The sequence below is a fragment of the Dasypus novemcinctus genome, chromosome 5 (assembly GCF_030445035.2).
Source record: "Dasypus novemcinctus isolate mDasNov1 chromosome 5, mDasNov1.1.hap2, whole genome shotgun sequence".
NCBI lineage: Eukaryota > Metazoa > Chordata > Mammalia > Cingulata > Dasypodidae > Dasypus > Dasypus novemcinctus.
Genome location: NC_080677.1, coordinates 33361082 through 33374525, shown reverse-complemented (window position 1 = coordinate 33374525; position 13444 = coordinate 33361082). Strand labels below are relative to the sequence as shown.

At 45.5% G+C, this 13444-nt stretch overlaps 1 long non-coding RNA gene across 1 annotated transcript in view; it reads right to left on the bottom strand.

Moving 5' to 3' along the window:
- Nucleotides 1-13244, bottom strand: part of LOC111764488 (uncharacterized) — a 28843-nt gene extending 15599 nt beyond the window's left edge. Inside the window, exons 1-2 of the long non-coding RNA XR_002797084.3 lie at nucleotides 13151-13244; nucleotides 9939-10036 (exon numbers count right to left, since the gene is read on the bottom strand). This is a non-coding gene — a long non-coding RNA (uncharacterized lncRNA). The remainder of the gene's footprint in view (nucleotides 1-9938; nucleotides 10037-13150) is intronic.
- Between the last annotated feature and the right edge of the window lie 200 nt (nucleotides 13245-13444).

Here is a 13444-nt window from a genome sequence, read left to right as displayed (position 1 = left end):
AGCACATTTTAGAGAATTGTACACCAAAACAACTATTAAAATTTTACCAATTTTAACAACTTGGCACTTTAAAATTAATTCCTTCCCAGCTATACCCAATATTTCTTTCTGTATGCAGTTCAGAAAGCTTGAATTTAACTATAAAATGCCAAAGCTTGTATGCCTAACTTTCACTAAATCTACCTGTGTCACTGGAAATTTTTATAGTCATATCTAAACCAAAAGCCAATCAAAAAGGTCGCACTTTTACACCCTCATTTAAGAAAGCAGCCATTAGGACTATGAGGTCTCTAAGAGAAATAAAATTCCACCAGTTTTCCCACCATCTTCAGAGTCACAGGAGGCTGGGACTGTTAGCTACAAGCACTAGTACCTTAAGGAATTAGAATCAGGGTAATGCAAAAAAATTTTAAAGCTTTCAGAGTAAGGCTGACCATAGCCCCATTTCTCTCAGGCCCAGCATCTTTAGGTCTCTAAGTCCACACCTATTTGCGTAGCTTCCCTAAGATTACAAAATCTCCTACTGAAAGCTCAATCCAGTGACTCAAAATGACCATCATCATTGTTCCTCATACATTAATCAAGAGCAGGCGTTGTCATGGTTAGGCAAATGTGTCAATTCATCCAGGTAATTGTGCCCAGTTGACTGGCCAAGCAAGCACTGGGCTAACTGTAACACAAGGACATGGATGGACTGTAGTGACCAGTGACTTCACTGCATAGATGGCTGATTACATCTCCATTAGTCAGGGAGACTGCCATCATCAATGACACTTTGGCCAATCAGTTGAATGCCTTAAAAGGGGAAGTGATTTCAGCATTCAGAGAGAGTTTCCTAGCTTGTTATTGGACCGCCAATGTCTCCTGGAAACTCATCAAGGACCTTCACTGGACTTTCATGAGAGCCCCTGGTTTGCAGCCTGCCTGCAGAACCTGGACTTGTGCATTCCCACATGAAAGACTCTTAAAAAAATCTCTTACTACTGACAGATACTTCCTTTTGATTCTGTTTCCCCAGAGAACCATGACTAATACGGGGGTCAATGAATTTTTTTCTGTAAAGGACCAGATAGTAAATATTTTCAGCTTTGCAGGCAATATAGTCTCTATTGCACTAATCAGCTCTGCTGCTGTAGAGCAAAAGCACTCACAGTCAACATGTGAGCAAATGAGTGTGGCTGGGTTTCAATAAAACTTTATTTACAACAACAATCAGCAGGCTCAGTTTGGCCCACAGCCACAGTTTACTGAGTCCAGATCTCAAGCAGGGAAACCATATCGCATTGCATAGCAGATTTCTAGATGCAGGCTGCCAACTTCCACCCCCACCTTGGTCTGAGACCTCTCCATCTGGTGATTCCTAATACACTTTTTTTTTTTTTTTACTACCCAAGGGGATGTTCCTGTGATGCTAGATTCACAAAATATCACGGGACTACTGTGGTTTAGCTTACCAACAAATATGCAGCACAAGCAGAGCCTAGAGGCTCCACTGAAAATGTTCCTAATGCACAATTTAAACATCATCACCGGAGATGCTGTTTTTGTACCCTGAGCTTGAATGTGCTGGGAAAGTTCCTCTTTGTATTTGCACTCCTCATTCTACATTACGATGGCTTCGGGCCTTTAACGTGGGCCATACTTAAATTGTCAAGAGATGTCAACAAGTTGTGAGGGACAGCCTCACACTGGCAGCAATTACTAGAGGGCAATGACCAGTGGGGGCCTTTTGTTAGCATTGTGGGGCTCACCGTTGACTCAGGAAGTACGTGTCCCAGTGGTTTAGGCGAAAGCTGAAACGGACAAGCAATTTCACCCTGGCTGCTCTCAAGCCACAAACCTACACTTACCCCATTAATTATTCCTGCCCAAAAGGCAGGGGCTCTTACTGTCTGCTGTCGGCGGAGGTGGCAGAGACTCACAGAGGTTCTATTTACAGCGCCAGGAAATGCATCCTTTTTGCTTTCCGGGAAAGGATGATTGCCTTATTCCACTGTGGCTCCATCTGTAAACTGGTAACGGTCACATGGCAACCATTTGGAAATGGAGGACTTTGAAACTTGGGCATGTTTTTCAACTCTTGAGATTCTGTTTACCTGGCACAATGACCTGATGAGTTATTCTAACGTGGATGAGCAACAGCACCCACGGCAACTTGTTCTTCTGCCCAGCTTTTTTTTGTTTCATACACTTTTTTTTGGCATCAAAATCCCATGCCTTGTACAAAAGAATCTGTAGTTGAAAGATGAAAGTAGGGTCTGTTCTGATCATCCTCTGACTCTAATTTCCACAAAGAACACAAGTACCAAAAGTTATTCCTTTCAAGGAGCATGACATTAAACTCCCATTCCCATTTTATATCACCTTCCTTGTATTGCCCACCCTGTCCACCTATTTAAATACCGCCTCCTCCAAGAAGCCTTGCCCCATCTACTAGCCAGAACCACTCTCTCCTGGCTCTGACCTTCCAGAGGACTTGTTCCACACCTCTCCAATACACCACCTTTAGACCTGCCATATGCTTCCAAAACACCTGCCTCACCCTCACCATCTCGTCTACACTCCTGGAGAGCAGGATCTGGGTCCCATTCACTTCTAGTCTCCACCAAGCCCAGAAGAGTGCCTCGAATGAAGCGGGGACACGACAAACGTGCCAGGAATGAGCAAAGCCGCTCTGGCTTCTGTCTCTGAGACTCAGGAGGCCACCCTAAGCACAATCTAAGTCATGCTGCTATTATTTGGGACTTGCCCTCCAATCGAGCCATAGAAACACAAAAGGCCTTTGCTTCCTTGGTGACCGCGGAAAAAAAAAAAAAAAAAAACTGAGATGAAATCGAAGTCAGACTTATCTATGGGGCTCCAGAAAAGCAGTGGATGCAAGGAAAGCTTGATGAACTGAAGCCCAGAGAGAAGCAGTGTTATTACAGATAGGGAAACAGAATGCCCTTTGCAAAATGAGCCCGGATCATCACTTTGCTTGTACACCACAGGGCCCTACATTCAGAGTGGCTCTGGGCTCTAAGGTCAGCTAGAAAACACGGGAGAAGCCAAAGTGAACTGGTTGAGGCATTGCTCTGGTCTCCTCCACGGCCACTGCACAGGGGCCCCTCTGCACACTGGGTCAGTTTCTCACCGCCAAGAACATCCTCCTCAGGGGAGAATTCCCACCAAATTCCATAGGATGGAAAGCTGGCATCCTGCCTGGAGATGGAACAGATAGTGATGAATGAGGCCAGTTTCCAGCGAGGCTTTCATTGAGGAAGTTTGCTTCCGAACACTGACACTTTCTCCCTGGGATCACGGAATGGCACTATTCCCCAGGAGCCCCAAGAAATGGAGAGAACAGCCAGCCAGAGCAATGTTCCCATTACGAAGCTGGCTTTGTGGAGGGGTAGTTATGTCCTAAGGTAAATTTTAATCATAAGAAAGGACAGCCATTTCCATACGTGAGATTGTGCCATTTCATTTTATAGCCATATCTTTCCTCAAGCAGCTAAGGTAATTTTTAGACGAAGGATTTGACTGCCTACTGTTACAAAATGTAATTTGGCACTCTGTATCTTTCACAGCTATTGGTCTGCGTGTCTATGTGGAAAACCATGGAGATATCAGGAGTGCAGTTTCAGCCATTCAGCCATAATCTACAGGGTCTGAAGATTTATAGCAGGAGGGAGATATTCCTCCCCAGCGGAGCGTGTGGTCAATAGACTGCTGGGGCCACCGGACTGCAGGAAAGGCCCTTGATGATGCTTACTTGGCACATGGATTTGGTATGACCTGCACTGACAGCAACTATTTCTGACCTAGTACATCTATAAAACATTTGCCCTCCTTTAGCTCAGTTTGCAGACCTGTAAAATGACAACAACATCAACTTATATTGCAAGTGGCAGCTAACAGCTGAAAATTGTATTTTAAAATTATGAAGTGTAACTAAATGATAAAAAGGGTTTCTAATAGTCAAAACACCAAAAGAATGCACGATGGGAAAACAGGTTGTGTTTCTGCATAAAAAGGATAAATATGTTCTGTGGACTTTATTCAGAAAAAGCAGGGAGAGGGGGAAATTTTTATTTCTTTTTTTTTTTTTAATGAATAGAAGGAGGAAGAGAAACAGCAGTGACCTCAAACCTTGGCAGAAGCTTCTCACTTCCTGGGGTCCATAGGAATTTCTCCAGTTTGGTCAACCTCACAAATCATACATCTTTGCCTTCCATTTCTGACAGAGTGAGTTGGACTTTGTAAAAGATTTATTGTCCCATTGCTTCCTTTAAGGCCATGGTTCTTAACCTGTTTGGTCCACAGTTTCCTCAGAAAATCTGATACAATGCTGTGGATCCTATGTCCAATTAAATTTCACATAGGTACAAAACAATCACAACAACAATCATTTTTGTAACATCTAATATTTAGAGAGCACTTTGGGGCCAGGCACTGTGTTGAGTGCTTTACATGTGTTTTCTCATTTAATTGCCACACTAACCCAAGGAGGCAGAAGACTAAGAAAGCTTGGCGAGGTTAAGTAACTTAGCCACCGATGCAAAGATAGGCTTGCAATTATCGGGGTTCCCAAACCTCGTTGAGGCCCACGCCCAGACTACCCAGGCCAGGAATCCCCATACTCTGCAAAGAGAATGGGCTCATAACATAGGATGTCCTAAATTCAGAGCTGGTTTTATAATGTCAAAAAATTTTAAATGTTTTAAAAAACTATACACATTCTCTCTCACACACACATACACATCGCTACGTTAATAATAATAATTAGAATGACCATATCCAGGAATCAACCATTTTCATTTGAGCTGTCTAAAGGTACTTAAGACTGATGAACCGTTTCATCTCTGTCCCTCTCTGTTACCTGATAAGATGCAAGCATCATATGTTTACACTCCCCACACACACTCATCACACAAAATCTGCATTTGAGCAGTGGTGAGCTACGGCAGTGACCCTGGGGGGATGTAATAAAATGCTACCAGCCAACAGACAGGTTCACAGTTCCTCAACCACGAGGGATGATGAATAAAATATTACCCTGGGCCTTGAATCCCCTCTCAGACCCATTAATGACGACCCTCCCTGACACGGGGCTGATCCCGGGGCTGGTGTTTCATCTCCCGCGCTCCCCCGAGGTCTGGCGCTGGGCTTCTCGGAAGGGCGTGGGGAGGGGTGGTTAATGGTAAGGGCCACCGAAGAGTCCAGAGACGAGTGGCCAAGAGCCGCAGAGCCTGCGCCTTCCGGCAGGCAGCGCCCCAGCGAGCCCCTCTGATCAAGCCAAGAGGCTGCCCGGCTGGCCCCACGTCAAGAGCTTTTAAAGGGCGGTTCAGCCTGAGGAAGTCAGAGCTGGCATCAGGCTTCCAGGGCATCTGCTCAATTGCAAAGCCCCTTGGGAAAGAGGGTGCTGACTCCTGGGGGAGGAGCGTGTCGATCCCTCTTTCTTTCCGACGACAGACTCTGAAGTCCAGGTGGTAAATTAAGAACCCCTTCAGATGACAGGGAGTGTCAGGTGAAGTTAGCCAGTCCTCTGATTGTGGGAATCAGTCACCAGCCGACTGCAGCCCTAAAAGGAAGCGTTTTCCAGCTAACATGGGGCTGAGTTCTGTGTCAGACATAGGCACCAACCCCCTACCCAAATTTAGTAGCCCGAGCCCCAGCCGAGGAAGAAGAGTAAATGCAAGGGAAACTCAGAAGATATCGGCGAGACGTGGCATCTTGGAATTTCTCTAAACTACAGTGAAGAAGAGGATAATCAGCCATTTCATCCTGCATGAAAAATAGAATGTCTACCTAAAGCCAAGATGCCTTTTAAAAGCACCATCCTTGATTTATGTGCCATCCTCCAACTTTCCAAACAGATCAGTTGTTGATTTGTTTATTTATTACAGAACCAGACGCATGCGGCTGATGACAGCCATGGGAGTGAAGACAGAATTCAAAAATAAATAGAGCCGAAGAGCAAAATGTAGACTGCAGAAAAGCTCAGTACTCAGGCTCACCTTCAAAGTTATGTTATTCTATGCTATTCATACCACTTTCCGTATTTATGTAAAACGATTTTTGTTTTCTTTTCCAGAAAGAATGCTGCCAATCGCCAGAGGCAGACATGTTTATCAAGCTGTGTATCTTGAAGTCTGACATAAAATCTGTGGCCTTTGGTACAGCTGAAAAACACTCTGTCAACACCATGGAGGGAGCAAGCCCGTGGTGCTGGTCTGCACCCAAGGAGTGCTGGGGAACGGACAAAAATTTGACGCTGGGCCAAAAATTACAAGATGAGGGAAAGTCAAACTTGAGGCGAACAAACCTTTTCCATAGAGTCTGTTTAATATCTCGTGTAAGCATCCAAACCACAAGTCGGTCAGCTCTTAGGTGAAAAGGCAAGTTTTTCTCCCTTTTGGAAAGCTATTTTGCTTAAGCTCTGATGAATACATCAATTATATTAGCCCTGAGAGTGTCTGTCAGTGTGATGTTAAAAGGTCCACTATTTAACAGACTGCCCACTTCAGAAACAAAATACCCTTCAAACTCCCTGCCCTGAATTGCTCGGGCCAAAGGGAACCGGAGAGAAAAAAAAAAGTATAAACTTGGCAGGATTTAGAGAGAGAAGAGCCACTGGTTTTAAGTAAACTTGTATTAATATTTGCCAGCTTAATAAAATTCCCCCCAGCACTCATGTGCCTTCAAATTCTTTAACAAGTCAGTAAAAATGGTTCTTTTGTGACAGATGGTGTAAGCCAGAGAGGAGGCTGTCAACGAGTTCCCTCTCAGCAGCTTATCCCTGCAGCCCAACTGCACTTGAAGTTTGAGTAGCCAAGCTTCGTAGGAGCATAGGCTTGGCATGGAAATACTCTATCTTCAGATTTTTCTTCAGGGCCAGGTCTCCAGGCACCACAATGCCTTGGGATTGCATAAAAAGAGAAGCAAACTAAGGTTGGAAACAGCCCACAGGCCTTCCACAGAGAGAGACAGAAAAAAATTGTGCAGCACCCCATGGACTTTATTGTTACCTGGTGGCCATCAGTCAGCTGCAGTCACCCTCGGCTAAACTTCACAATTGGAGCAACTTTAGAGCTGTCGTTTCCATACGTCATGTGCTCTTTCCAGAGTCCCTCTACCTCTGCCTCTCCCTGTCCAATCTGTCCCCATTCTCCACCACCCTCTGTTGCTTACATTGGCCGGCCAGCCTGAAAGGGGAGAGTTTGAATCCTTCATGCTATGTGCATAGCCAACATTCCACAAGATTTATGTCACTGAAGCCTGTGAAAATGACAAATGGTGGGAAAGAGGGCCAAAAGGGGAAGCAAAAATAAATCCAACTATGAGTTAGCTAAGGGTGGCCTGTATCTGTACCCTATCCTGTGCCATGTTAGGGGACACAGATTGAACAAGAGAGAATAAAACACTATTATGAGTATCTTTAGAATGTCCTTCTTGGTTCTGATTCAAAATCTCTTTGGAAAATTTTGCTTTTTACCCTAAAGTCATAATGCAAATGGGTCAAAGTGGTAACCAAACATCTGGATTGAATGGGTGCCAGCCTGGGCAGCGGGAGGGGATTCTTCCTGAAGATATTTATATCTGTTCTCTAAAAATTAAACCAAGGTGTAGAAGGGGTTCTGGTTGCCTGTGGTGACCACAGTCACAGAAGGAAAGTGCCCCAGTCCCCACACGAGGAATGAGGAGGACCCACCGAAGGGCAGCTTCTCCGTGAAGCAGCCTTTGTCCTGGTCACCAGCGAGTGAGCTTACGGTGACCCCCACCCACCAAAAGTCACCACCTCAGTCAATTCTGACCTACTCACGTGACAGAATACTGTCCAGGCACTAAAACGTATTCTTGTGAAGAGTTTTAACAACATGGAGAGAGGCTTCTGAGAGAACATGAGTCTCAACTAGGGAAACGATGTGCGTGCAAAGAGAGAAATGCCCCCCAAATTTGGACAGTGGTTCTCTAGTGCTTCCAGGTGAGATTCTAGGTGATTTTTATTATTTGGTAATTTGACAAATGAGTCCAACTGTTCTGTAATGATTCATTTTATAATTAAAAACAAGTTCTCACAGCAATGCAAGTTGTGGGTGGTAGGGTGATGTACGGGACCCCTGTATGATGTTATGCATGTTTGCTTTGTAAGTTCACAACTTTGACTATATACTTATTGTTTATGTATGTTCATGTATAAATGATATAGTAATAATAATAATAATAGCCTGGGTTGGGGGAAAAATACACCAGATGTAGAATACTTTGATTAGTAGTAGTGTTTTGAGGATGTTCTTTAAAATTAGTTAAAAATGTTTCACAACCATAACAATGCAAGGTATTGGTGGTAGGATGAGGTATTAGAGCCCTGTATGATATTATGTATGTTTTTTAATAAGTTTACAACTATTACTATACTCTTATTGCTTATGTATGTTTATGTATGAGAGATATACTTCAATAAATTTTTTAAAAAATAAATGTTTTAAAATAGAATAAAATCACTAAATGATATCACACACTTCTTTCAAACACCCCATTTCCCTTAACTCATTAGCTGGGGGCCTAGGATTCTCTTTTTCAGAGCTAAACACGCACTGCTAAAAATATTTTTTCCTCTTAGATCCTATTTTCCTCAGTCTTGCCGCGGTACTTCAAAGCTCTATTGACCTTAAATGAAAATGCCATGAATATGCACGGGGCAGCCTCTAGAACTGCATTGTCCAGGACGCTAGCCACTGGCCACCAACGGCTGTGGAGCACTTGAAATGTGACTGGTCCAAATCAAGGCATTCTGTGAGTGCAAAACACACACCAGATTGTGATGACGTAGGAAGAAAAAAAAGAACATAAACTCTCATCAATAACTTCTTATATCGGTCATATGTTGAAATGATAATGTTTTTGAAGTATTATGTTATTTTAAAAATTATTAAAATTAATTTCACCCGTTTCTTTTTACTTTTGTAAACCTGGCCTCTAAAACAGTTAAATTTACCAATGTGGCTCACATTATATTTCTCTTGAACTGCAATAATCTAGGAAAAATCTCAGAAAATTGTGATTTAATTAAGCTCATCTTTTAGAAAGACAGCAGGGCTCTGAAAAAGGCAAGGTTCAAACATGCAGAGGGTGCCTGCCTAAGCCATATGACCTATATGGTCCCCAGAAAATGGATTCCCGTGCCCCTGTTTCAAGTTGTACTATGCTTTCAGTAGTCAGATCATTTCAGTTATTTTCAAACATGGATAAACTGAGGGTAGAGGACAATTTGAGGGAAAAAGCACTTTACAAGCAGCACCTAAAGGTAATCTTGCCTTTCTTCAAACTGATACAAACCACATATCTCAGAATTCTCTAATTCCCCAACATCTGCAATGGACAGCACCTGTTCCCATACATTCGCACACACATATATGAAACACTTCGGTCAAGGGGCTGCAATCCCCATTTAGGACAGCCTCAAATAGTCTCAGTTCCCAAAAGGACATGCTAAAGGGATTTCCTCCATGCAGTTCTAGGTCATCTCTTACAGTGTCCCTGGTATGTGGAGGCTGAAAATGATTGCTCTTCAAATAGGTCAGGAAAAATATGAAAAGAAGGCTTATGTCTGCCTGACCTGCCAAGCCAAACTCTGAGAAGCAGACCCTCCAGAGAGTGACTCAGGCCCACATGATGTCTTTCAGGGTCTATGTTTTCGTGGGGAGGTGGAGATGTGTGTGTGTTTGGTTATCTGGCGAAAAGCTGTTCCAACTTTGACAACGAGCCGACCCCACAGCAAACATTCTTAGAGTTCCATTTTCTGCCGGCTCGGAGCTGCACTCTCACTCTGTGTGTTAGTCATTAGAATAAGTAATAAAATCCTTATCTTCAACATGAGGGGCAAAGGACATACGGTTCTTGCAATGCATGGGGAGGCGGGTGATGAAAAGAACAACAACCAAAAGCAGCCAAACCTGCGGGTGCAACAGTGTCCGGTCCCAGAGAAGCCACAAGTCACATTCTTTCACGAAGAGCTCTCTCTTGGAAAAGGCAAATCCGTGACCCTGGGCCCCTGTAGGACAGAACAAGGGAAGAGCTTAACTCTAAATTTTCCACTTCTGATAGCCTTCTCCTCCTCATTTCAAAAGTTGTTTAAAAGGAAAAAAGGAAAGGGAAAGGAAAAAGAGACTATCTTTTGAACAAAGGAAGGCCTCAGACACCAGGCTTCTTCCGTGGGACCCGGCAACAAGGTCAGATCAGGGAGCAGCCGACTGCCAGTGCCCGACAAGGCTCACGGGGCTGAACTGGCTTTACAACTCTCGACTATTTCTTCAGAGACAGCTAACACACACCACGGTTCTAGCAGTCTTCATATTTTAAAATAATCTTCCCTAGAGTTCTCTTTTTTTAAAAATTAAGTCTCTTGTCATCACAAAGGAGAAGCTTCAATTCAAGTTTCTCTCCAGGGATGCAAATCCAAAATCCCAGTGCCACACTACCTACCAAGCTTTCCTCATTTAATTAAAGCACCAAAGGAAATAAAACCACAAACAGGAAAGAACAGAAATATCATGATTTGTTTGATTTTTACATTCTTATTAAGTCAGAATTTGGGGAGCTAAAACTCTACTGACAGTCACTTTAAAATACGGCCACAAAATCACTATACTAAAGGGTGTTATAAAGGGTGACATTGTAAGAGCATTTAATTGATATTATTTTGAGAGATCAGCAGCACACAAGAAGCATTGTGTTTGAAAGAGAATGCGTTCATTTTTAAATTTCATCCACATAATCACAGTCATTTTACCTCCCCATGTGTAGCAAAGAAGTAAAAATATCAAGCTCTCCTTTAAATTTTCTGATATATACTATATATATATATATATATAAAATGTTAAAACATATACATGTCCACACAAACACACAGCAGAGCCAGAAGTTGGCGTTTAGCTATTGCTTGCCAAGGTTCACCCCAGAGCAAATATTTACTGCAGAGTTACAAAGTTTTCCTAAAGGAGATCCAAAATGGAAGCGTTTACATATGCCCTGAGTACTTTATGTGTGCAGGAGCCATAAGAAAGATATAGGTTAATAAAAACATTTCTGGACTTTGAAAGCAAATACAATCCAAGAGGCTTGCACAAACGAGAAGAGATGATATTTCAGCCTAACACGTTTTCTCTTGAAGATCCTTTGGCTGTTTGCAGTAAACAAGCTCCACTTTCCTCTTGAGTCCTGCTAATCCGTATTGTAAAACATTCGCAGAAAACGAATGAAAAAAACAGTCAGATGTGGCAATGAGAGACAGGGACAGGAGTTTGATTCTTCTCTTTACAAGTGGACAGAAATGTCCCAGGATTCACGAAGGGAGAGCCTCGTGCTTATTTGCTCTCTTCTGCACTCTCCCACCCACCAGCATACCTCCCACTCACCACCTCCAAAAGAACCCCATGTTCGCAAAGATTGGTGTCCCTCCTTATTGATTCCTCCTTATTGTTTTCCCTGCCTTTTGGTCCTTATCTCCACTGCTTTCTCCCAGAGCCTGTGAGACCACTAAGTGTGTTGGCCTCAGCACCAAAGTCTAGCATTTAAAGTTTGCGTTTAAACTCCCTGATACCATCAGAACCTGAGAATGACCAGAGTTCACTCCATATTGCTCCACCACTGGTTTTAGGAGAGGGAGGGTGCTAACCTGTTCTTCTTTAGTGTTTTTGTAATTCATTTCCCATGCATCTCTGACTGTTACCATCTGCCTGAGCGCTGATGATCAGATGGGCTCTTCGAAGAAATAACTCTGCGCCATTTACAGGCCACAGAAACAGTAGAAGGAGCCCACGCCAAGTTGGACCAACTTTTGGCCAGGCCTTGTGCAGTCTTGCTGCTCTATCCTTGGGCTCTATCGCCCCCTCGTGGCGCCTCCAGATCGAGCCTAGCCAGGGCTCAGGTTTTCAGGGGTTCAGGTGTCCTCCCTTCCGGGGCTGGAGCTGGCCTCTGGGACGCACCTTGCAGGCTGGGGTTTGGAGGCGGGGAAGGACTAGGGTAACGAGAATATACATGGATGGACCAGGAACTTTCAGAAACGCTTCCGGCAAAAAGAGTTCAGGCTTTTCACCCCAAACAAAAAAAAACTTTCAGAACTGGAGAGAAAACGCAGAGCTCCTGAAATAGCCCCCTCGTATTACAAACTGGAAACTGAGGCCCAGAGGGACGGTGTGATTTGCCCGGGGCCCCTGGCCGGTTATGAGTAATCTTCCCATTCCAGGGTCACGCTGCTTTTTATGGACTAATAACCAGGAGAGCCTGGGGGTAGTAGATGGAGGGTCTGGGGGTTCCAGGCGCTGGGAAAACTCCAGGGGGTGGCCTTCCTCGACTGGAAGGCGCGAAGAGCCGTTCAAAGGAGGGAGGGTGGCTGAAGAGTTCGTGCCCGTAGGCCTGAATTTTTCCCTTACAGGGCCACTTTGGCCCTCCTGGGAATGTGCCGCACCCCCGGGACCCCGGAGCCGCCAGGCCCTGCTTCCCAGACCCAGCGGGGACCCGCCGGCAAGACACAATGCAGGCCCCGCGGGCAGCGCTCGGGGTTTCCGGGAAGGCTGCGCGGGCTGGATTGATTGATTCCGGGCGTTGAACCCCCGCCGCCTCCGGGCGGCTGCAGATCCAGCCGCGGTCGCGGGCCTCCGCAGGCCGTGCGCCCAGGCCCGCGCCCCTGGGTCCCCCGCGCCCCCGCCCCTACCCTGGAGGGCGGCCCAGGAGGGGTGGGGTGGGGGGCGCTGATTTACAGCCCCGCAGGCGGGACTCTTGCGAAATCGCTTCCACCGGGGAAACCGACTCCCCAGGCCCAGCCCGGAAGAGGCCCTGAAAGGGGAGAGGAGGAGGGGGCGAGGGCGGGAAACGGCGGGGGCCGGGGCGTCGAGCCTCAACTCCCCGCGCGGGCTGGGCCTCGGCATGTCCCTCCTGCCAGGATTTGCACCCCGGGTCGAGCTGACGGGAGAGCGGAAGACCGCCGGGCCCCTTGCTTACCCGGGTCCTGGGTCTCCCCAGTGCGCCCGGTGCCCTATCGCCCGGCCTCCTCCACCGGCTCCTGCACAGGCCCCAGCACAGCCCACCCACCGCCAATCCTCACCTTAGCGACCCCCTTTTATTGTGTGGGGGAGGGGGCGAAGGGGAAGGGGCAAAAGAAACTTACACGCAGAAACTGGGGAGGCGAGTTGCTAGCCCCGGGGATCCCCGCAGCGAAGCTCGGCGCTTCCCCGGCCCCATCTCGTTCTGGTAAACAAGTTGTGTTCCCTTTCTGCAGCACGGAAAACAAAGATTAAGAGAGATTGCCCTTACTGTTCTCTTTCAAAAGGCCTGAGAGTTTATATTAATGATTCCCTGCCTCTGTGACCAAAGAGAAATAAGCCTCCCTAAAATTCTTATTTCACTTTTAGCCTCTGGATGATTATCTCTGATCAAATTTTGCTTCAGGAAGAAAAACAAA